Consider the following 25,892-nt stretch of genomic DNA (forward strand, 5'->3'; position numbering starts at 1 on the left):
TAAAACTCTGGAAGTATTGGGAATAGAAACAGGGACCCCAGTGAATAGTGCTAAAGGTTTCGCTATGGAAGTGGACAGGAACTTCGATTGAAATGTATGCTTGTGTGTTTTAAACAAACTGTATTAAAACACATTGCCTCACACAGAGGAGTATGGTCCTCTAAGAACACTCAGATTCTGTGGCCCGTAGTGGAGTACACTCGATGAGAGTTACACGCGTTTTCTAATAGAATAAGACGTTAACTGGAGGAAGAAAAAGAAGAATGAAAGAAACAAAATGAATGAGAGTGAAGATGAAGAAGATCTTAGGAAGAAGATGAGAAAAGGGAGGAAAAGAATGAAAGGCAGGAAATAATAGAAAATAAAGACGACGAAGGAAAAGGACATAGATAAGAAGCAGAAGCAGAAGAGAAGAGAACCGGAGAGCAGGAACAAGCACCTTATTTTTTCAAGTTCCTGTCGTCTTCCCAACTGAAAATGCACTAATCATGGAAATATTAACTTTCGTATCATATTCGTTGCATATATTGTGAATGGAACGAAATTCCTGAGAATAGTGAAAGTGGAAATGCTTTCAAAGAAGCACTTCGGGAGTTGTTGTGTAACTGAATTGCTAGTTACTAATCGTACCAATTAAAACATATCAGTCTTATATCCTCCGAGTACAACTCGCTGATTGTACAGCATACATGATGTTCATAATACAAATAGGTTTACTTTTGTTATACTTTTAGTTTACAGTAGATAGTTTTATATTGCTAGTTAATTACTATTATACACTACATGACATAAACATAACTGTCTATTCTTCACGTAGCTATTTTCCATTTACTTGACGAATACTGAAAATCTGATCCTGACAGCCCCCATGTGGCCTACAACCGCATTGGCTTCCATCCAATTTACACTCCGCCATTGATTGGGAACTATATTTTCAAACTAAAGATAATAAAATTTAATCACATAGTTCTACAATGTGGGATGAATATTTTGAATTAAAATTCTAATTTTAACCTTTTAATTTCCCGTAAGCGACGCCAATCTGCTAGAAGTAGAATCTGGATCTAGAACCTAGAGCATAGAAGACTGTGCTACACTGTCAGCCAAAATTGTTTTCACGTACATTACATAGCACTTGGTTGTCACTCGCAATTACAGTGGTTCATGCTAATGAGCAGCGTATTAACAGTTCGCAGTGCACTTACCGTGTTCCTGACCAAAACTCGTTTATCATGTTTGGCGAGGAATTGTACCATTAGAATTACTCCAAATATACTTCATTTTGAATTACTTTAAATAACAGTGACAGATACACTGCAGTTCTAACAAGCATTACGCCATCCAGCAGCGGCTGTCGGCAGTACCCTGCATGTCCCTCGCTATAATACAATAACAATTACGTCATGGTCTCACTGGGGAAGAGCAGCTGCGCTGAATTTAAAACTGAGACCATCACGTTATTCAAGAAAAAAATATTCTCTACGTCTCTGAAATAAGATAGCAGAATTTAATCATTGGGTTTCTGATCATCATCATCATCATCATCTGTTTACCCTCCAGGTTCGGTTTTTCCCTCGGACTGAGCGAGGGATCCCACCTCTACCGCCTCAAGGGCAGTGTCCTGGAGCTTCAGACTCTTGGTCGGGGGATACAACTGGGGAGTATGACCAGTACCTCGCCCAGGCGGCCTCACCTGCTATGCTGAACAGGGGCCTTGTGGAGGGATGGGAAGATTGGAAGGGATAGGCAAGGAAGAGGGAAGGAAGCGGCCGTGGCCTTAAGTTAGGTACCATCCCGGCATTCGCCTGGAGGAGAAGTGGGAAACCACGGAAAACCACTTCCAGGATGGCTGAGGTGGGAATCGAACCCACCTCTACTCAGTTGACCTCCCGAGGCTGAGTGGACCCCGTTCCAGCCCTCGTACCACTTTTCAAATTTCGTGGCAGAGCCGGGAATCGAACCCGGGCCTCCGGGGGTGGCAGCTAATCATGCTAACCACTACACCACAGAGGCGGACTGGGTTTCTGATACATGACAAAAAGGAAGAAACGTGGAAGCTCAGAAAAATGAAGAAGGTGGACAAAACAATAGCCGTCATTAGGAGAAGGAGGCTGACTTCCTTCAGTGACATGCTCCGTATGTTTGATAGCAGACTGATAAAACAGATCCTAATACAAGTTTGGAATTTCAAAGGCAAACCTGGGTGGCACCAAGCAGAGGCTGATGATTTTTGGCTGAGCGGGATAGATAGATAGATAGATAGATAGATAGATAGATAGATAGATAGATAGATAGATAAAAGCCTTTATTTTCTGTGGCGAAGTTAGGGCTCTTGGCCCTTTCTTACACTTAACCACACACATATTATTATTTGTTAATACAATGACACTGATTAACTTAAAATACTAAGAACTACAAATAACACTAATTTCTAAGACAAAAATATGAATATATACACGCAAAGATGGCAGAAAGAAAAAAGGAACTGCCTACATAATAGAGATTTGAAAAAATTCTCAGATAACAGAATGGGTGTCCTAGAGAGACACATCTTTAGACAAAAAGTCCATAGTTCTAGCCCTTCAAGCAAGCAATTCAATGTTGAAAATATCTTAGGGATATGAGCTACGAACTGTAATAAATAAAATGCGTATAATAAAATATGAGAATATTTATTCCTAAAAATTATAATACTTTCCTTAATCATCATTATCCGGTCGATTAGATTAGCAGTTTGCCCTTTTATAGCACTATGAGTGCTAATGTGTGTCAATGCATTGTTTCATTTAAGGACCACCATTAGCGCTATTTTGAGTCGATGCAGAGTTTCACTTAAGCCCTTGTAACTACATTCGTTGTGGTCATTTTTCAAAATATCCTAGAACGCCTGAGGGTATTGAACCAAGGAACACATTACAGAAATATTTACGTAAATAAGTTAATTTTGCTAGTATTTGAATAAAAAATAAAACGTCTTAAAAACGAGCGATTTCAGGCTGTTTTCCGGAACTGTATTTCGGCCGGAAGTAATTTTCGAAATTTGATTTCTTTAGTTTGATAGAGATATCCATGACTCACAATTTTAAACTTTTCAGGGCCCTTTAGCCCTTTAACTTTCGGCACAATTGAGGAAATCGATAATTTGTACGTTTTTCGGAGTATGGGGAACTCTACTTTTCTGCTAGGAAATGTTTTCGAAATTTAAAATCCAGGTACCTGAAGATGAGGTCAAACCAGTAAAACGACTTCCCTGGTCAAATGACAGAAAAAAATGCTCATATTAAGAGAATGAAGAGCATGTGGTCAAGGATACGTAAACAAGGTTAGCAACCTAAAGAAAACGTGGTTCAAGAAGGCCGTAACGATATTAAAAAATGACAAATATATATGGCGAAATATGGGATAACATTTGTATTTATTCCAAGATTAACTACATGTCCGCCTCTGTGGTGTAGTGGTTAGCGTGATTAGTTGCCACCCCCGGAGGCCCGGGTTCGATTCCCGGCTCTGCCACGAAATTTGAAAAGTGGTATGCTTTTTTTTTTGTTTTTTTTTGTTTTTTGTTTTTTTGTTTGTTTTTTTTGCTAGTTGCTTTACGTCGCACCGACTCAAAAGTGGTATGAGGGCTGGAACGGGGTCCACTCAGCCTCGGGAGGTCAACTGAGTAGAGGTGGGTTCGATTCCCACCTAAACCATCCTGGAAGTGGTTTTCCGTGGTTTCCCACTTCTCCTCCAGGCGAATGCCGGGATGGTACCTAACATAAGGCCACGGCCGCTTCCTTCCCTCTTCCTTGCCTATCCCTTCCAAACTTCCCATCCCTCCACAAGGCCCCTGTTCAGCATAGCAGGTGAGGCCGCCTGGGCGAGGTACTGGTCATTTTCCACAATTGTATCCCCGACCAAGAGTCTGACGCTCCAAGACACTGCTCTTGAGGCGGTAGAGGTGGGATCCCTCGCTGTGTCCGAGGGAAAAGCCGACCCTGGAGGGTAAACAGATGATAATGATGATGATGATGATGATGATGATTAACTACATCATTTACATGTTAACATGAGGACAAATGCCGAATACAAAAACAATTAATTATCTGGAAGTAAATAATTTGAAAGGGAAATAGATGATTATTTAAGTATGTTTCTAAGCCTTTAGGTAACAGTGCTGTTAAGGTCCATAGGTAAGCTTTCTTAATATATAGTATAAATAAAGCCTCTCAGTGCAATTAAAGCAGATGTTGTACTGAAATCCTTGGGGTGGCCGAAACTTTTGGAGAAATCTGCGAAGAATTCAGGGATAGTGCATCTCGCTCCCATCATTAAATCAGTGACAGTCATGGACTCGAGATGGTTTTTTCGTGGGTTTCGGATTAATAATAATAATAATAATAATAATAATGCAAGCTGTTCAGCGATATTTTGGAAGGAAGGGTGCGATCAATGGTGGAGAGGAATTTAGATGAAAACCAGTATAGTTTCGGATCACAGAGAGGCTGTTAGGATCAGTTTTTCAGTATGCGGCAGGTAATTGAAAAATGCTACGAAATGAATATACAATTATGTTTGTTTCGTAGATTCAGAGAAGCCATATGAAAGAGTACTGAGCGAAAAGATGTATTGGGGGATTATGGAATTAAAGGTAGATTATTAAAAGCAATCAAAGGGATTTGTGTTGACAATTGGGGTGCCGTCAGAATTGATGGTAAAATTAGTTCAAGTTCAAGGTACGTACAGGGAGTTAGATGAGGCTGTAATGTTTCACCTTTGCTGTTCATAGTTTACGCGGGTCATGTACTGAAAAGATTCATTTCGGTGGAAATGTAGTGAGCAGTTTGTCCTATGCCGATGACTTAGTCTTAATGACCAGACTGTGCTGAAAGCCCGCAATCTAATATCTTGGAACTTAAAAATAGGTTTGCAATGAGTATGATCTTATAAATAAAGTTGTAGGGGGTCCGCTGTCTGTAATTTCGATTGTTTTGCCAATTTTTCAGATATTTATCCGTTTTAGGTAACTCAAGACCGAATCGGTGGTTTTTACTTTTCGTGTCTGTTTGTCTGTTTGTTTGTTTGTTCCACCATCACGGCAAAACGGCTGGATAGATTTCAACCAAACTTCATATTTGGAGTATACTCACCCCGAGGAAGGTTTCTATATGCATTTCATTTTAAAATCTTTGATTAGACGGGGATTTATAGGAAAACCAGAACGGTTTTCCTCCATTTTCTCTTATACTATTGATTTCCTGTAAACTCCGTGGACAGTATGTGAAACGTCTCTTCATTATAAACAACTTTCGTTATGTTCATAATTTACCTTAATATTCAAATGACGGAGAAATTTACTATTTTCTGCGGGTATCATGGTCTGCGTGTGTGACCGACAGACCGACAACGAACGTACAGGTTGCCATGGCAACATCTCTGTCTGCTTGCCAGCAGGGAAGTAACGTGTTGCCATTTTCCTCATCATACTTTTAAATTCATGGTTGTTCCTTGGGTAGAAGGCAAGAGAGGGCGTCAATCGGCCATTCTCCGGGATATTGGCGGAATATCGTTGGAGTTTATAACCGTCCTCGAATAGCTTAAGTAATAACACCATTAGTCATCTTATCTGTTGACCTAAGAATGCCTGCGCCTAAATTTTTCTTCTGTTACCTCTTTCTGATATCCATAACTTACACCAGCATATGTTATTGAGGGGCATTTGATTTTCCAATACATTCACTTGGTATTTACATATTTGTCGTCATCCGACTGTCCTCAGTTTTAATCCATTTTCTATTAATTTCAACTTTCTTTATTGAATTATTTTCTTCCTTAATTACACCGTATGTATGCGAGTGCTAATCCCGAAAGCTTGACACTCTTTCCTTTGAGGAAATATTCTAAGCTATGCAAATGTATAACTTTTGGCCCCGGAAAATATCGAAATATGGATGCAATTTTAACGACGGTGCACACCTTCGTTTCGGGATAGGCCTACTTGGTGGCTAATCTGTAAGTCTTATCACAAATCAGAAAGCACAATCGCGTTTCATTTTGGAGAGATCTACAACTTTGGTCCTATGACTTTTTATCGTATTTCTATTCCTTATACGTTAAATAGAGCTGTATTTCTCGATTTCAAGTTAATTTTGTACTTTCACACGTATATGTTAACATTAATTTGGCACACTTATAGGAAAGATGGAATCATAACATTCGGCACTCACATTGGCATGACCAGTGGCAATTTGAGAGCCAAATTTTATGATTCTATCTGTCACATGAGTATCACAAATATAAAGTTGTATGCGAAAACTGTACAAAATTTCACACCCAATGATTCTAACTCAATCTAACCCATAAATACAGGAGATACGAGAAGATGTCATGGAACCAACCATGTAGAACACTGAAAGAGGCGTCTGATGGTGAGGTCCGTTTGCAGATATGTCGCAGAGTTTCAAAGCAGTAACTCTCGAAATAAAGGTCTGCACTTCTAGAGTGTGTCTGTACATTGACTATTTTGGCGACATTCCCGTACAGTTATCCGTTTCAGGTGTAATAATGACCATCTGCATATTTTTAGCTTTGGTGTCTGTTTTTCTGTTTGTCTGTTTGTCTATAATTTGGAAAGTACTGGATATATTTCCACCAAAATTCATATTTAGAATCCATCTGTCCTTGGGTAGGTTTCAGGGCAAATATTGTTTCTAAATCTATGAAATGACTGGGGGGTTTATACGAAACCGAAACCGTATTTGCACTCCCACAAAATATACACAACCAAACTTAATAGAAATCTACCTACCTTAATGGAAATTAGTTTTTAAACCTTTTTTCTCATGTGCATCATTTCGGTAAGAGGATTTATAAGGGAGATATCATTAACCGGACTTAAGAACGGGCGCGTGTTGAGCGTATTTCTTACAACTTAAAAACTATTGAAGATATTTGAACCAAACTTTATATTTAGCATTCACCTTTCCAAAGGTAGATTTTAAAGGTCAATAACATTTCCTGTTCCTGGAATGGACTGGCGGTTTATAGGGAACCGAAATGGTGTATTTACTCTTCCACAATATATACAGTACATGACCAACCTGACTGGAAATCGACCAAATTTGTTGGAAATCCATTTCTAAAACTTTTTTTCATGTGTATTTTCTCGACAGAAAGATTAATAAGGGAGATATCATGAATGGTCGGTTTTGCAGGGTAAGTCCAGCAGACATAGACCAAAAGGTGTTGTACGTGGAGCAGATTCCTTATTTATCTATATAAGTAAAATCCTAACGACTGTGTGCCTGTACATTGACTATTTTGGCGAAATGTTTGCACAGCTACGCGTTTAAGGGGTAATAATAACAACCATCTGCATAATTTTTTGGTTTAGTTTCCTAAAAGTCCTAATTTTAACCCTCCTCGCCCAAAATCCACATTGCGGCATAATCTGCCAGACGAATAAGAAAACAAAAATTTGGCAAAATTATACGTTTTATCCTGTAACGGATAGAATATTTCCAAGAGCTTTAAATTTTTCACTTTTTCCCCGAAGAATATCGAAATATGGAGGCAATTTTAATGATGGTGCAGATCTTTGCGAAGTCCTATTACATAAGGGAAGGCACAATCTCCGTTCAATTTGGAGTGATATACAACCTTGGTCTTATGACTTTTTGTTGTATCTGTATCCCTTTTACGTTTGATTTTTGTCTATTTCTCGATGTTAAGTAAATTTGGACTTTTCATATGCATAATTCATACTTTCAATCACTTATAATGATAGAATCATCAAACCCTACACGAAAATTGGCCCACCCAGTAGCCATATGTGAGCCAAATGCTATGTATGTAGCTGTCACATAATTATCTGAAAAGTAATGCAATGTGAGATAATCTTACAAAAATGTTACCCTATTAACGTTTCTAACTCAATCTGACCCATGAATAGATCAGATATCATACGACCAGCCATTTAGGCCGCTAAATCTGACGTCCTATGGTTTAATCCTTTGTCGATATGACATACCGTTTTGCAGCAGTCAATCTGTAAATGAAGGTCTGCAATAATTTAAGCATGCATATACTTTCGTACGTCGACTTATATATATTCACTGATGTCGTGTTTTAGCGATCGAGAAAGTGTGTGTCTGCTATTGTAATCAGTACTCCCCACACCGACTTTGACTGGCAGTAGGAATGGGGTCCTTCTCCAACACCTGTGTAACTGGCATTAGTAAGGAAGGCCTACCATTGTAGTGAATAATTCACTTCTCGATTTGACTTGCAGAAGGCAAGGGAGTATAAACAAATGTATCCATCTAAAATGTGACTGTTATTAGGCATAGTGGCCTGCTATTTTGATGGAAACTCACCAACTTGGTGTGACTGGTAGTAAGCTGACTGGCTGGCTGTAGGAAAAGGGGCCTGTCATTATAATTATAACTGCACAACTCAATTTCGACTGGTAGTAGGGAAGTTGCCAAACATTCTAATGAAAACTGTAATCTGTCTGGAAGTAGGAAATGGGGCCTGCCATTTTAACGAAAACTCCCAAATCGATTGTGGCAGCGCAGTAGGCGATGGGGCCTGCAATTATAATGAAAACTTCCACACTCGATTGTGAATGGCAGTAGGCAAGTGAGCCTGCCGTTATCATCACAAATCCGCAACAAGCATTTTACATTTCAAACACCGTATTGGGAACCTCCCTATGCTGTTTCTCGGATAACGCTAAGAGACATGCCATTTTAAAACAATCTTATTTACTGTATGTACAGTATTTACTTCGATATTCGTATACAATGTAGAATACCGTAGCGAAGCACGGGTACATTTGCTAGTATGTAAATAAACGTTTCCATAACTAAGGTGATGTCAGTGGGGAAGGAACCTAAGAGAACTGAATGTCAGGTTGGGAATATAAAACTGGAACACGTAGATCATTTCAAGTATTTAAGATGTGTATTCTCTCAGGATGGTAGTATTGTAAGTGAGATTGAGTCAAGGCGTAGAAAAGCAGAAATGCAGTAAGTTCACAGTTGAGATCAACAGTATTCTCTGAGATTGAAGTCAGCTCCTGGAAGGAACTATCTATACACCGGTCTGTTTTCACACCAACATTTCTGTACGGTAATGATAGTTGAGTGGACTTACGATATCTTATTTATTAGGTAAAAGTAACAGGCATGATTGTGTCGAGAATTATTGCTGGTTTATACAGATGGGAACAAATGCAATAGTGTTCTCGGAATGAAGATATAAATGCTAAGGTGGGAATGTACTCTATTGATGAAGCTTTATGCATTTACCAGTTTCAGTGGTGGAATCATGTGATGGAGGAGGATAGGTTACCTAGAATTATGATACACTCGGTTATGGAGGGGTAAGAGAAGTAGAGGTAGACCACGACAACCAAGGTTTGACTCGGTTTGTTATGATTTAAAGATTATAATTATGGAACTAAACGAAGCCACAGAGCTAGTTACAAACATAGGATTTTGGCAGCATTTAGTAAATCCACAGAGGCTTTCAGATTGAACTCTGAAATGCATAACTGTCTGTAAAGGAGATATATGTATGTATTCTAGTGATTTAATGTCATACCAACACAGTGAAGGATTTCGACGACAGGGAAAAAGCTAGGGACGGAAGGGAAGCGGCCGTGGCCTTAATTAATTTAATCAATTAAGGGAAACCACAGGAAAACATCTTCAGTTCGGCTGTCAATGGGATTAGAACCCATCATCACTCGAGTGCGAACTCACAGGTATACGTCCCTAACTTCACGGCCAACTTGCTCGGTAAAATAACTGAACCTGTTCACTCCCGTATTTTACTGCAGACACTCACTCTTCGCACTCGTTCAATTTCTCCGCTACACGTAAAAGCATAGAATCTTGGATATGGTTTTGGGCTTAAAAGCCGAGAGAGCGAACTTAGGAGAGTACAGGAGATTATATGTTCAATTAAGTATTTTGTTTTATTATCACTATTTTCAGTTCAATGTAAGATCATCCAAATATGCCAGTGAGTTGAGCAACTCATCGTGTAATACTACACCCTAACTTTCACTGCCAGAGCAGAAAAAAGGTGGACATAGTCAGCAAACAGATTATAGCAGTTGTAGTATACATAGAAACGAGGAATGCTTTACTGATCGTTCATGCTTCGCATGCCAGCATGTCTATTTGGACTTGAAGGCGGCTATTCCGAGGATGCACCATTGTGTGTTCTACCCATCTGTTGATGTTTAACTTCACTCCAACTCGAGCCAATGAAGTTTCGAGGAACTAGCGTTGTGGGAAGTGAACATTATTCACAAGTTCTGAGAGCGAAAATCTAATGACCATTCCCTTCCTTGAGTTTACGAACATTCCCCACAGATAAATTACATACATGGGAGAATCAAATTACCATTGCTAAGTACTTACACAACAGAAGCTGCGAGTGTTAGGGAGCACAGTGGCCATTTCTAAAAGAAAGCAAGCTCTCAGTCATCAGATCATAGTCAATGAAGCTCAAGGTTTGCGTGAAGTCCGAACCATAAGGACGTGACTGTGATACGGAAATAACAAAATCCAGAAATTAGAAAGTGGCTGTGAATAATTTTTATTTAAAGAAATTAATATGTGGCTGTGAATAGTTTGTATTTAAATGAGACAGTATAAAGTGTGAGAAAGAAATATAACACTCGATTCCTACTGCCAGTTTGTGTTCTTATGATCTTGTAACACACGAATAAAAAATAATTTTTTTAAAGATGCTTTACGTCGCACCGACCCAGAGAGGTCTTACCGCGGTGATGTGACAGGAAAGGGCTAGGAGTGGGAATGAAGCAGCCGTGGCCTTAATTAAAATACAACCCCAGCATTTGAGTGGTATGAAAATGGGAAACCACGGAAAAGGATTTTTATGGCTGCCGACAGTGGGGTTCGAACCTACTACCTCCCGAATAGTGGATACTGGCCGCACTTAAGCGACTTCAGCTACCGAGCTCGTTAATCATTATTTAAAGAAATTAAAGTCCGACTTTAAAACACAGATTTTAATAAAAGCGTCTATATTTACCACGTATAGTATTCAGAATATTTTCAGATGCCTAAGTTTTTATGAAACTTTTGCCCACCTGGTGGCCACGGTCGTTAAGGTCTGAGACCGTGGTTAGCCGGTTCGAATGCCTAAAATGGAAAAAAGTTAACCAAGCAAATGTTTTTCGGCAATATAAGAGAGATACAATTTATAATCACTAGTTTGCGTTCTAGAACTCTGGATTCAATTAGAATGGTGGTGGTGGTGATGATTGTTTTTAGAGGAAGTAAAACTAGGCAACCATAGTCTATATAATAGTAATCGGAGAAAAAAATGGAAGGGATCCGACATTTTGAAAAATGAAGATATCAGCCAAAGAAAGACAAGGACTACGAAGGGCGTGAAAAATTAAAGAGCGTGAGCTCTAATCATCATCATATCACACCAAGATGCGCAAGTTACCCATGAGCGTCAAATAGAGTGACTTGAACCAGATGAGCCGAACATGTCCTCGGACACCCCCCCGGCACTAAAATCCAAACCTACCGGGCGATTTGACCGTGCGGTTCGGGGCGCGCAGCTGTGAGCTTGCATCCGGGAGATAGTGGGTTCAAACCCCACTGTCGAAGCCCTGAAGATGGTTTTCCGTGGTTTCCCATTCTCACGCCAGGCAAATGCTGGGGCTGTACCCTAATTAAGGCCACGGACGCTTAATTCCCATTCCGAGGCCTTTCTTATCCCATCGTCACCATAAGACCTATCTGTGTCGGTGCGACGTAAAACTAATAGCAAAATCCAGACGTTAAATAAATAATAACTATACCGTAATTGTTATGCGAACGGATGTAGACTACCTAGCCGTGTAGAAAGGGTGGTGTTCAGTTTACTTGTGAGGTCGTGGGTTTGATTCCCCATCAGGAAGTTAAGAAATTTAGAAACATACGCAAACTCTCTCTAAAAATAATTGGCCCTGGTATGCAATTTAAACAGTGTTGAGTAGGTTAACTGCTGAGGGGATAGTTGGCCGGGCTTAGGACCAAGTAATCTGTCACACTGTTTTTGGGTAGGGGTGTTAGAATACATCGACGGTATCCTCTGTCTGTTGTGGGAGGTGACTAAATGGGGACCAGAGGCTGTAAAGTTTGGAGCATGTGTTGGCAACACAGTTCCCCTAGCTGAGTCTGGCATTGATTCAATTTAAATGTGCCAGGCTCTTCACTTTCATATTTCCTATGCAGCCTCCCTTGGTCTGCTCTTGTTCACGTTCGACCCCGAAGGTTTAAGGTTTGCGAAGACCAGAGTGTCTTTCATGTTAACGCCTTTCGTGACCTTTCCTTTTCTTTTGCCGGTAACTTCATCCTTCGAAGTGTCGGATCTTTCCCGCTTTTTCTTTCATTAATGATGCTGCCTAGTTATACTTCCTCTTAAAACAATAATCACCACCATTATATTTGCCAACGTTATGTACAATGGAATCCTTTATCTTCCACTACTCCATGAAATTGTGCTGACTGAGAATGGACTGTTGAAACTCCTTTCAGTATTGCAAGATATATCATACATACAGACGTATGTCTTTATCATAGACTATTATACATTTCAGTGTCCAGTCTGCAAATCGCTGTGGGTTAACTGTAGGCCACTATAATCCTCTATTTGCAACTAGCTCCGAGGCCTCATTTAGCTCAGCCCGGCTGAGTTCTCAGACGGTTGAGGTGCTGGCCTCCTGAACCCAACCTGGCAGGTTCGATCCTGGCTCAATCCGGCGGTATTTGAAGGAGCCCAAATTCATCAGCCTCGTGTCGGTAGATTTACTGACTCCCGGCATCTCGGCATCCCTAAAAAACGCCAGAAGTGAGAGCGGGACGTAAAATCTATTGTATATCTCCTTATTTGATCGTAATCTGTAGTTTCCCTCTACCACCCTTGGGCCGTAAATCCTCCTTAATATTCTCCTTTCAATCTTTAGTAGTTTTTCCAGGTTCGTTAGTGTTGCTGTTTCCACCCCATACAGAATCACCGGTTTTACCACAGTATCATAATGTCTTAGTTTGGCATTAATGGAAAGATTATTTTTGTTGTAAATATCTTTGGTGGCAGTGTTTAGCCTTTCCAACTTAAGTCTCCTATTTTCCATGGCCTCTTTATCCATCCCGTAGCTGCTGATAATCTCTCCCAGATATTTAAATTGCTTTGTGACCTTCACTTCGCCATATTTCGTCTTCATTGTTCTCTTCACATAATTCCTGTCCGATCCGATCCTTTATTATTATTATTAATATTTTTTGCAATTTCCTTACGTCGCACCGACACATATAGGTCTTATGGCGACGATGGGAAAGGAAAAGCCTAGGAATTGGAAGGAAGCGGCCGTGGCCTTAATTAAGGTACAGCCCCAGCATTTGCCTGATGTGAAAATTGGAAACCACGGAAAACCATGTTCAGGGCTGTCGACAGTGGGGCTAGAACCCAGTATCTCCCGATTACTGGATACTGGCCGCACTTAAGCGACTGCAGCTATCGAGCTCTGTATTATTATTATTATTATTATTATTATTATTATTATTATTATTATTATTATTATTATGTATTATTTAGATCATAATCTCCTATAAAGGATTAAAATCTGAATCAGCCTATCTATTGTCATCCTAGTAATGGCCTTTATTCGCCTCACATGATCACTTCACGGAGGATGATTTGTGTGTTGATGTTCATCTACCCATTTTATTCCTAGCATAGCCTTTTCTTCCCATTACTGGTACGTTTCTTCCATTATTGTCCCCACCTGTTTATGTCAGCAATCATTCTCTTTCTATTTCCATGTCTCCTACTTCTAGCAGGGACAAGATAACATTAGTCCATCCAGACCTCACTTTCGTGCAGCAAAATCGGTGTAAATACTGAACTACGTAACTATTATTTTGTGGGAGAACTCGCCTAGTTCTTTCAGAATATCACTGATCGCAACTGCAGATTCACTGCAATAGCAATTTATTGCACCTTGATCCAATTTCCCTTACTTAACTAACATCGGGGAGAGAATACATTTCCTACGTAATTGAAATATTTCTCCCGTTTGAGTTTTGTCAGATTTATCATAATTTCTAATCCTATGCACTGCCGTTTACGAGAAACCTGAGATCGGAATATAGGACTGGGTTTATCTACAATGAAACATGCGACACGAGGCATGTACACGAAGAAATTTTACACGTGTTGGTGGTATCGCACATTTACACGCAGGTTGCTCCCAGCAAGCAGCTTACCTCATGCTGGTAAGCGAGTATCAGGAGGATCTCTTTGTTTTTAACTAGTAATTTACTAACTCAAAAATTATCTATCAGATTTCCGAACAAAAATGCATAAAGGAGCAGAGAACGAAATGAAACTCTTTATAACCTCTACCTCTAACTATGGGTGCTTCGTAGTTTACAATCTTCCAAATCTTTCCTCTTTGTGAACAGGAGTAATGCATGATAAAATCCAACCATCTAATACCTGAAATACTGTAATTTATTGGAAATATTACATGTGTGAGAAGAGGAAGACTATGCTTTTACCGTTGTTCGATCTCAAAAATGCTCTTAATCGCGTTTCACACATATCGTGTAGTGATCGTTTGGGAGTCGTGGAGTTCCAGAGGTGTATGGAGGATGGGTTACTAACAAGTGTGATTACATGTCCAGCTAGAATCTCACCGCTTTTAACATCATTGTCACCGCCATTAAGTTTCAGCCCTCACGCCCCTATCGTCCATTCTTTGTGTGGACACTGTAACGGCTGATATACGGTCTTCACATCTTTGGATCCCTCTATATATGGATGATGTGGAACTTCTTGCACTTCAGCACCAGGCACAAATCTGGAATAACAGTCTGGCTGAGAACTGACTACGATTATATATCGAAAGGAATATCCAAAGCAATTATATCATCATCATCGACACTCATAACTTGCATGAGATCTCTAATTTTAAATATATTGAGATTTTGAAGACACCAGATAATGATGCTAACTCTGACAGCAGGATCGGAATAAGGGAAGACAAGTAACTGATGTTCTCTGCGACAAGAAGATGCCGCCTGAATACCTGGAGGCAAATGTTAAAAAGACAATGATACTCCTTGTAGCTGATAATGATGTAGAATGTCTTTCTTTGACTGGGAAGCAAAGACTGGTCCTTTATGTTGTAGAGATCGAATACTGCGATGGACACTGGGATTGACTCGCTTAGAAATGAAAATGTACGCAGAAACTTTGACATAGCCCCAGTTCAAGAGACTACGAGGAAGGTTCGACTCAAGTTGTATGGTCGTGTCATGTGCAGAGGCGATACCTCTGTGATACGAACAAAACAGTCCTTAGACTAGACCCAGCCACGAAGAAGGCTTCCGAAGTGATGGATGGATAAGCTCCTTAGACATATTACCTTATGCAGCAAGACAGCGGGATAAAATCTAGTGAAGAAGGAGAACGATAGGATATATTATACGACTTCCAAATCAAAGTAAATCAGGGCATGCATGTATAGAAGGAAATGAAAAGGCTGATTAAACTGGTCAGGAAAGGGGAAAAAACACATTTTGTAGGCCCAGAACCTGTATGCGGGATTTCCTACGGACATGCCCGACGACACTACATAGGAAAATGGGTACAAAAGAAACAAATCGAGAACTGGAAAATCTCCAGGATGCAGGCTTGCAAAGAAGAAGCATACTAAAGTACTGTTGAAACTCAACAGAGAAATTATAAGGTGCGTAGTAGGACTGCTGACAGGACACTGCCATCTGAAAAATCACCTACATAGAATTGGAGTAATAAGAGACAATATATGTAGGAAATGCAATGATGCAGAGGAATCAGCTGAACACATACTTTTCGAATGTGAGGCGCTGGGTAGAATCAGACTCTCCACTCTAGGACTACCAGGTGAAGACAGAGAAAAAATCCAAGAAGACCCAATAAGAACATCCTGCAGCTTTGTGAAGGGAGCAGGTATATTTAGGTGGGAATGAAGGACAAACATGGTAGCAAAATATCTTAGAGGTCGACGCTAATTAGGAACTAATATTTAGAGGTACCATGAAGAAAAGAAGAAGGAGAAGAAATCAAACCTTAAGCTACATCGGAGAGCACAATAATAACCTACACCATTTGCCCGTCTTTTATTCTGGTGTTTGGGATTTCAGCCTGGTTGTAGAGCGCTGTTTGACGCCATGATGAATAGGAAGAGCATCATTCTTCTGAATCCGGCCCAACAGCTGGGGCAAGAGCTTGATGTCTCCTGTTGTGAGCAGAAGCAATATTGTAAAGTAAAATTAACTGCCAGTCTCTGTTTTCTGCGGGGGTTATAAAAACATACAAACGGCTTAGTTCCACTCTTCTAGAATAAAAGTGTCTAAACAACTCTAACTTTATATCGTTTTAATCTAGTAGAATGTACGACTCGTTGGTTGAATGGTCAGCGTACTGGCCTTCGGTTCAGAGGGTCCCGGGTTCGACTTCCGGCTGGGTCGGGGTTTTTAACCTTCATTGGTTAATTGCAGTGGCCCGGGGGCTGGGTGTTTGTACTGTCCCCAACATTCCTGCAACTCACACACCACACATAACGCTATCCTCCACGACATTAACACGCAGTTACCTACACATGGCAGATGCCGCCCACCTTCATCGGAGGGTCTGCCATACAAGGGCTGCACTCGGCTTGTAATAGCCACACGAAATTATTATTATTATTATTATTATATAGTAGAATATGATAGGATGATCTCTTCTCTACTTTTTAAGGAGGTTACATTTAAGATGTATTCGGATCTTCTCGGAAATGCTGTAGCGTTTGAGGCAATTATTTTAAAAACGGAAGGTAAAATTTGGCTTACATTTGAACTTCCTACTTAATTTCAGATTTTTCTTCCTAATCCCTCTTTCCCGGAGACCCCGGGTTCGATTCCCGGCCAGGTCAGAGATTTTTACCTGGACCTGAGGGCTGGTCCGAGGTCCACTCAGCCTACGTGATTAGAATTCAGGAGCAATCTGACGGTGACATAGCGGCCCCGGTCTAGAAAGCCAAGAATAACGGCCGAGAGGATTCGTCGTCCTGACCACACGACAGCTCGTAATCTGCAGGCCTTCGGGCCGAGCAGCGGTCGCTTGGTAGGCCAAGGCCCTTCAAGGGCTGTAGTGCCATGGGGTTTGGTTTGGTTTAATTCCTCTCTTTGCAAAGAGCTCCCGTTCTATTCAGCACGGTCAATCCTTCCTCCATACTTATAACCAAAATTCAGGACACTTCTCGACCACGGAATTGAGGTGGGAATCCCCACGGAGTTCAAGGGAATCGGATGAACCCCGAGGGTAAACGACAATGAAAATAGATTTATTAAATTGTATTTATTTATTTAGCGTACGATGCATGCAACACATTGTTTGTCCAAATCTTGCCCCTCTATGGCGTCGGGTGAGATGAATCTGTCGTGGCGAGTTTTAATGTCCGGATGCCCTTCCTGGCGTCAATTTCATCCGAGGAATTAATGAGATGAAATGAATGACGTGATATATGATAATATGAAGAGACAGGGTGAAACTCGGTCCCGGCACGACCAAGGGGTCGGCTCAAGGCTTAACGTCACCATACGACGGACAACCACGGTGTCAGGCCGTTTAGACTTCAACGCCTTAATGATCATGGCCACCAGGCGGGCTTGAATTGAGCCAACGGCGGTCACCAATCCAAGTACTGGCCACGCCAAATGTTGCTTAACTGCGATGATCGGACGAGCACCGCTGTATTCAACATAATATTGCCGTAATAGGCATGCAAGACAATAAGAAAAACATTTTCAAAATACCAATGTTTACAGCCTTAGGACCATATTCTAATAGTATTGGATTAAAAGGTTTGTAATCCATGTGATTGTTTCATGGGTAGCTGAATGGATTTCATCCACGGAATAGTAACGCGAGTGTGGAACGCACTCCTGCTGATATGCTCGATAGTCAGTATTTCAAAACCAGGGTCACGTCGAGGAGAGTCTATCCAACCCCAGTGATGTAGAGCTGCACCAGTTCGATCAGTGCCACACTGAATTTTGTTCAGTCGTGAGCATAATGACCGAGACAGATTGAAACCAGCTAGTCATTTGGAAGGGTCACAAATTTCAATAAGGCCATGCGGTATTTCAGACGTTTAACTGAGTGGATGCAAGATCCACAGCCGTTTTTATTGCTGGTTTTCGGAATTTCAACCTGGTTGTAGAGATCTGCTTGACACCGTGATGAATAGGAAGAACATCATTCTTCTTAATCCTACACCACAAGCGGGCAAGAGCTTAATGTCTTCTGATATGAGGGGGAGAAATATTACAAAGTATAATTAATTGCTAGTCTCTGTTTTCTACAGGGGTAATAAAAACATACAAATTGTTTAGTTCCACTCTTCGAGAATACACACTGTCTAAACAAATACAAAATATATTCCATTCGATTAATTTGTTTACACATACAGCTAAAAAAACCTATATGAACGAAATTTAGCGTAGCACATGTGTTTCCACCAGGACGGAAACCGGTACGAATAATCTTTTTTTTTTTTTTTTTTTGCTAGGGGCTTTACGTCGCGCCGACACAGATAGGTCTTATGGCGACGATGGGATAGGAAAGGCCTAGGAGTTGGAAGGAAGCGGCCGTGGCCTTAATTAAGGTACAGCCCCAGCATTTTCCTGGTGTGAAAATGGGAAACCACGGAAAACCATTTCGAGGGCTGCCGATAGTGGGATTCGAACCTACTATCTCGCGGATGCAAGCTCACAGCCGCGCGCCTCTACGCGCATGGTCAACTCGCCCGGTACGAATAATCTTCACCTTAAAGTCTCCATCATGAGAAGTTTGATTTAACTAGGAAATTTGTTATGGGATCACGGGCTTGTAATGCTTGAAATCACAATATTACGTGCAAATTGATTTCAGTGAGTCGAATACAATAAGTATGGATTACATTTCAAAAGATCAATGCGACCAGGGCTATGGACCCAGTTGTATCCCAGGGTACGGGCTGTGCGAGGAGGCCTCAGAAATCAATAAATCTCATTAAGGACGAGGTCAATGCACTGGGGGTCTAGCAGCCGCATGTGGCCTACTAGTGTGACATATATCCCAGCCTACAGAGAATTAGCATATATGCATGGCCGTATGATATTCACTCTGTTGTTGCAGCCTAAATTGTAGGTAGTTGAACGTCATGGACAACGCTGTATGTTTCATATGTGCTAATTCTTGAAATGTGAGGGAAGCAGTCGTGTCCCATTACGTTAGGTACCAGTATTATTCCAGATTTCGTGCAGGTTTAAAATCAGAGAATCCTCAGAAATCCACTACCAGTATGATCAAGATTGTAATTGTTCAGTTCATCAAAGCCTTGTGGTCATTATCCCATCTGTCTGTATATTTGTATTGATACTCCAGAAAAATAAGCAAAGTTATCTCCGTACAAACCATGAAAGGCCTGCGAGTGGTGCAAGGTAAAGGCTTCCACTATCCGTAACCTCGATACTTGGTGAGATGGTGGTGATTATTGTTTTAAGAGGAAGTACAACTGGGCAACCATCCTCTATATAACACTAATCAGAGGAAAAAAATGGAAGGGGTCCGACACTTCGAAAAATGAAGATATCGGCCAAAGGAAGACAAGGGCCACGAAGGACGTGAAAATGAAAGACTCCCTAGCCTTCGCAACCTAATAGCGTCGGGGTCGGAAAAGAACAAGAGTTGACCAAGAAAGGTCGGATAGGATAGATGAAAGTGAGGAGCCTGGCACAAGCAAGTGGAAGCAATGCCAGGACTCAGCTAAGGGCCCCGTGGTCGCCAACCCACGCTCCAAACTTCAGAGCCCCTGGGGCGATACTTGGTGAGGCAGAGTGGTTAGCTGTAGGTCCGGCCGCCTTTGCCCCCAGGAATTAACCGATACTGATTTTTGGTGTAGGCAGAGTGAACCTCGGGAGCATGTGCACCTGCGGAAGTGGAAATCTCGTTTCTTGAATTTTACGATTTCCTGACGGGGAATCGAACCCTCACCCTTCAGATGAACCGAGCATGCCTTTATCGTCTCGGTCAGGCAGACCATACTCCATGGACACATTTCAACTCCACGTTTGCTATTTGGATATCTTATAGTGCATATACGATGCAAATGAGAAGCCTCCGTGGCTCAGGAGGTAGCGCGCCGGCCGTTCACCGCTGGGTTCCGTGGTTCAATTGCCGGTCACTCCATGTGAGATTTTATGCTGGGCAAACGGAGGCGGGACAGGCTTTTCTCCGGCCACTCCGGTTTTTCCTGTGATATTTCATTTCACCAACACTCCCCATTATTATTTCATTTCATCTGCCATTCATTAATCATTGCCCCAGAGGTGTGCGACGGGCTCCGGCAGCCGGCACAATTCCTATCCTCGCCGCTACAAGAGCGCTTCATTCATTCCATTCCTGGCCCGGTAGAATGTCTAGAAACACACTGTTGATTTTCTATACGATACAAATTATAACAAAGCAAATGCTATAGTTTATTTTATGCTCCTTGCAATTTTTACATTGTTGTGCATTTTTAAGGTACTTCAGTGTGTTGAATTTTTTCCTTCAGATGTTCCACAATGTGCTTAGACAACGATAAGGATTCAACTATCCTCAAATGTCATCCACCTTAGCCAGGATCGAAGCTGCTATCTTCGGAAGAGAATGCCAACGTCTAGCTAATACGCCACTGAGCGAGAGACAAAAATAGACAATAACAGGTTTCTTTCAAGATCAAATCAGCTTTCACAATTAGTATTGATATTATACCGTAATCGAAATCTTACTTTGAACAAAACATGAACTGTGTGAGAAATCCACTGTATTAAGAGCAGTGTAGCTGTCACACTGTCAGTTCCTATTAGTTAATCGATCCTGGACTTAGCAGGAAAACGAGCCTGTTATTGACATGTACACGCTATTACACTTATTGTATAGACTAGCGATCCGTCACAGTTTTGCTTAATAATTTCTGGCCAGCGTTCTATCTCAAGCCATGTCACAAATTGAAGACCAAGTGAGTGGCTACGCGGTTAGAATGACGTAACTGTCAGCTTGCATTCGGGGGACAATGGATTCGAACCCCACTGCCGGCAGCCATGATGATGGTTTCACTTAGTTTCCCATTTTTACACCAGATAAATACTATACCTTAATTAAGACCACGATCACCTCTTTTCCAGCCCATTTTCTTCGTCACCATAAGATCTGACTGTGTCGGTGCAACGTCAAATAAATGGTAGAGAGAAACAAATTGAAGACTGATTTGAAGGACTGGAAGTGAGGGCTTTAAACTACAGGTAACAAAATTAAATTATGTGAAATGGGTTGATATTCAGCTTTTGGTCATACCATAAATCCTTCTCCATCCCTCCCATGCACTGTTCCAAGCGAAAGTAATAATAATAATAATAATAATAATAATAATAATAATAATAATAATAATAATAATCCTCTGTGGTGTAGTGGTTAGTGTGATTAGCTGCCACCCCCAGAGGCCCAGGTTCGATTCCCGGCTCTGCCACGAAATTTGAAAAATGGTACGCGTGCTGGAACGGGGTCCACTCAGGCTCGGGAGGTCAACTGAGTAGAGGGGGTGTTCGATTCCCTCCTCAACGACCCTGGGAGTGGTTTTCCGTGGTTTCCCACTTTTCCTCCAGGCAAATGCCGGGATGGTATCTAAATTAAAGCCATGGCCGATTCCTTCCTTCTTTCTTGCCCTTCCAATCTTCCCATCCCCGCACAAGGCCCCTGTTCAGCATAGCAGGTGAGGCCGCCTGGGCGAGGTACTGGTTCTCCTTCCTAGTTGTATCCCCGATACAAAGTCTCACGCTCTAGGACACTGCCCTTGAGGCAGTAGAGGTAGGATCCCTCGCTAAGTCCGAGTGAAAAACCAACCCTGGAAGGTAAGCAGATTAATAATGAAATTAAATGTCATGTGGCCTCCGGAGAGGCCTGGTGGAGGTCTTTTGATTTGACGCCCGCAGGCGACCCGCGCGTCGTGATAAAGATGAAATGATGATAAAGACGATACGTGCACCCAGCCCTCGTGCCAACTACATTAACTAATTATGGTGAAAATTCCCGACCCTGCCTGCAATCGAACCCGGGACCCCTGTAACCAAAGGCCAGCACGCTAACCACTTAGTCATGGAACCGGACATTAATAATAATAATAACACTGGTTTAACGCCTCCTTACTTATTTTTACGGCTTTTGGAGACGTGAAGATGCCGGGATTTGGTTCTGAAGGAGTTCGTTTAGCGTATTTGAGCAGGCGTATTTCAGTATCTTCAAACACCAACGAACTTAAGGCCTGTCTACACGTTTTGCATTATCAAGTAAGGCTGGCAGATAAGATTTATTCAAAACTCGTTTCCACGCTGTTCAGTCTTTACTACAGGGATCACCGTCGATGTTTTTTAATGATTCCCTTGGCAGTTCTGGATCGCTCACCTACTTGCAGCGACTCGTTTTCCGTCTTGCGTGAACACAAGGTTCTCGCCCATCAGTAATCAGTTCAAAAAAATGTCACCTTGGCCGCCGTCTCTTAACGTTTTAACCGGGATCGAACCCACCAACCTGAACTCAGAAAGCCAGCGCTCTCCCATGTGACTACTCGAACTGATTTGACGCACTTTAAGTACAGGGGACTGTTGAACGGGAGGAGGAACGTGACAGCGGAATGACTTCTTTACTGTGCGAGCGACTTGGCCATGCGTTTTCGGTCGCGTAGCTGTAATCTTGCATTCGGGAGATGGAGAGTTCGAATCCCACCGTCGGCAGCACCAAAGATGGTTTTACTTCTTAATTAAAGCCAAGGATGCCTCCTCGAGACCCTAGCCCTTTCCAATCCCTGCTCCGTCAAAAACCTCCGATGTGTTAGTGCGACGTTAAACCACTAAAAAAGAAAGATCCATCGTCCTCTCATCAATGCTACCTTGATTCGAATCCCACTCAATGAATGTGGGAAATTTCAAAGATATGTCACTTCCAGTTTCGGATTCCAAGTAAATCTGAAACTTTCCTGGATGTGATTAGGGTATCATATTTCACGTAAAACTAAAAATTTGCCTTTCTTTTGTTACCGGGCGACTTGGCCGTGCGGTTAGGGGCGCGCTGCTGTGAGCTTGCATTCAGGAGATAGTGGGTTCGAATCCCCTTTTCTTCAGCCCTGAAGATGGTTTTTCGTGGCTCATTTTCACACCAGGTAAATTCTGGGCCTGTACCATAATTAAGGCCACGGCCGCTTCCTTCCAACTCTTAGCCATTCCCTATCCATCATCGCCATAAGACCTATCTGTGTCGGTGCGACATATTTTGTTGAAAAGAAACCCCAAGCCTTTCAAAAGAAGAAACAAATATACAAATCGTCATTGAAGAAACAGAACGTCATAGGTCAAAATGCTCTTAATATCCATTAGGTTATTTTCCTCAAGATATGTCACGAATTCTAGACACATATGGATATGCATGTGTGTAAAGAAAATGAACCTTACCGCACCGTATGATTGCGTGACATATTTACTCAATCCTACAGTGTACTGTGTTCATGTTTCATTTTTATTTACACCTCTGCATAGGAAAATGGACACAATAAACACTGTTCTGATGGACTGCATATCCACCAGTGGCGGCTGGTGGTGTCTGAAGCTGGGTGTTGCACCAATATTTCCAGTGTCACATTTTTATAGCTTTCAGAAATAACAAGAAACTGTATAATCGTTATGTAATGAACTACATTCCTACTAAAACAACCCAGGAAATAAGAGGCTAATTATACACTGTAACTACAGTTACCCTTAATAATAATGTTATTGACTTTACGTCCCGCTAACGACTTTTTACGGTTTTCGGAGACGCCGAGGTGCCGGAGTTCTTTTACATGCCAATAAATCTACTGACACGAGACTGACGTATTTGAGCATCTTAAAATACCACCGGACTGAGCCAGGATCGAACCTGCCATTTTGGGGTCAGAAAGCCAGCGCCTCAACCGTTTAAGTCAACCTGGCAGAGTTATTTTGCCTCACTTGAATTGAAAATTTGCGTTCTGGTTTTTTATTGAAGCAAGATGTTGATAATACTGTGGGTGGTCTGGTATGGCGTGGAAAAGAAATTATCCAGCAAGTTGGCCGTGCGGTTAGGGTCGCGTAGCTGTGTGCTTACATTCGGAGTATAGTGGGTTCGAACATCACTGTCGGAAGCCCTGAAGATGGTTCTCCGCTGTTTCACATTTTTACACCAGGCAAATGCTGTGGCTGTACCTTAATTAAAGCCACGGTTGCTTCCTTCCAGCTCCTAACCTTTTCCTATCTCAGCGTTGCCGTAAGACCTGTGTGCATCGCTGCAACGTAAATGAGATTTGTTACTTAAAAAAAATGGAAATGAAATACCTTTGCGAGTGGAGAAAAAGTAGGAATGAAGTAATCTCCGCAGAGTGTCGCAATCTAACGGGGACATTTGGAACTATTTTCTCATTAGCGGACTCGCCAGTCTCGTGCAACTCCCTGAGACCGATACTGGCGAGTATGCTACCTGATGCTAAGCCTTAGCCTTGCCCCCTAGCACTAGTTTACTTGACTTCTTACCAGCGAAGCAATGAGGCGGTTTCATTTCTGACGTGGCGAACCTGTTTCGTCACGACAGATCGTTTTTCCCCCGCTAGTGCTACGTCAAGCTGTCTGCTAAGTCGCTGATACAGATGAGTAGAGAGGCCGAAATGCGCCTCGGGGCTCCCAACTACTTGATAGCAACAAAAAAAAAAATGCAGGCTTAGTCTCACCCCTGCTGAGGTACATTGAGCCGCGCTGTCCGCTAGGGAGTTGCCGTAGGAAAGCAAACCCCTGAGTTTGATTCGAAGCCAGCAGCGTTTGTTGGTCTGTTACGAAGCATTAGTACAGCGAACAACCGAAGATGGTTGATTTTAATATGTTTTCGAATATATGTTAGGTTTATTAAACTAAAACATTAGAAGAAAAGACGATAAATGAATTGCAAAATTATTTTGAGTTTTGCAACGCTACAACAATACCACGCACCACCCCTGATATCCATATGAGTCTGCGAGGCATGACAAGTAATAAGGTTAATAATGGATAGGAAGAGCATTGTGACGTACGAGGTTTTCTTTCTTCACCGACGATATACGAAATGCCACTCACTCATGAATGGATAAATCAACAACAATTGTTCCTCCTAATCGATACAATATATTTTGCCTTAAAGCAAATTCGTTAACTAGTAGTACATTTTTCGTTTAATCTGTAAACATCATCAGCTACAAATATGGAACAAAATAAGCACTACGACTTTTAATCAGTGTATAGATATTATTACCCATCCTTACACACCCCACTCCCTCCCTCTCCCCTGTTCATCATATACAGCATTCAATGTTTTAAGTACTAGAGATTGTTTTAGGACCATATTTTGATATCGTTTTAAGATTTTCACATAAACATGTTTGTACCAGTGATGTTTGAAGATTAAACGAAACATGTATTACTAATTTATGAATTTACTTAAGGAAAAATATACAGGGTGGTCGGATACAAGGTGAACCTGTATACGAGCGATAGAGGGTGGGTCATGTTGATAAATAATTTGAAAGAAATAATTCGATATCTCGCACCGTCTCATTTTATCAGCTGCTGAATTTAGGCAATCAGATCACTTCGCGGGCGATTTCAAATGGGCTTTGCAAGGCAGTGTTGCTAAATCCGTACGTGGCTTAAGACCGGCATGAGAGCACCAGTCAAAAAATAAAACCTCTCCAGGGGAGCGGTTTGAATACAGACCGCCGAGCTGAACAGGAT

The sequence above is a fragment of the Anabrus simplex genome, chromosome 1, assembly GCF_040414725.1.
Source record: "Anabrus simplex isolate iqAnaSimp1 chromosome 1, ASM4041472v1, whole genome shotgun sequence".
In the NCBI taxonomy this organism is placed as follows: Eukaryota; Metazoa; Arthropoda; class Insecta; order Orthoptera; family Tettigoniidae; genus Anabrus; species Anabrus simplex.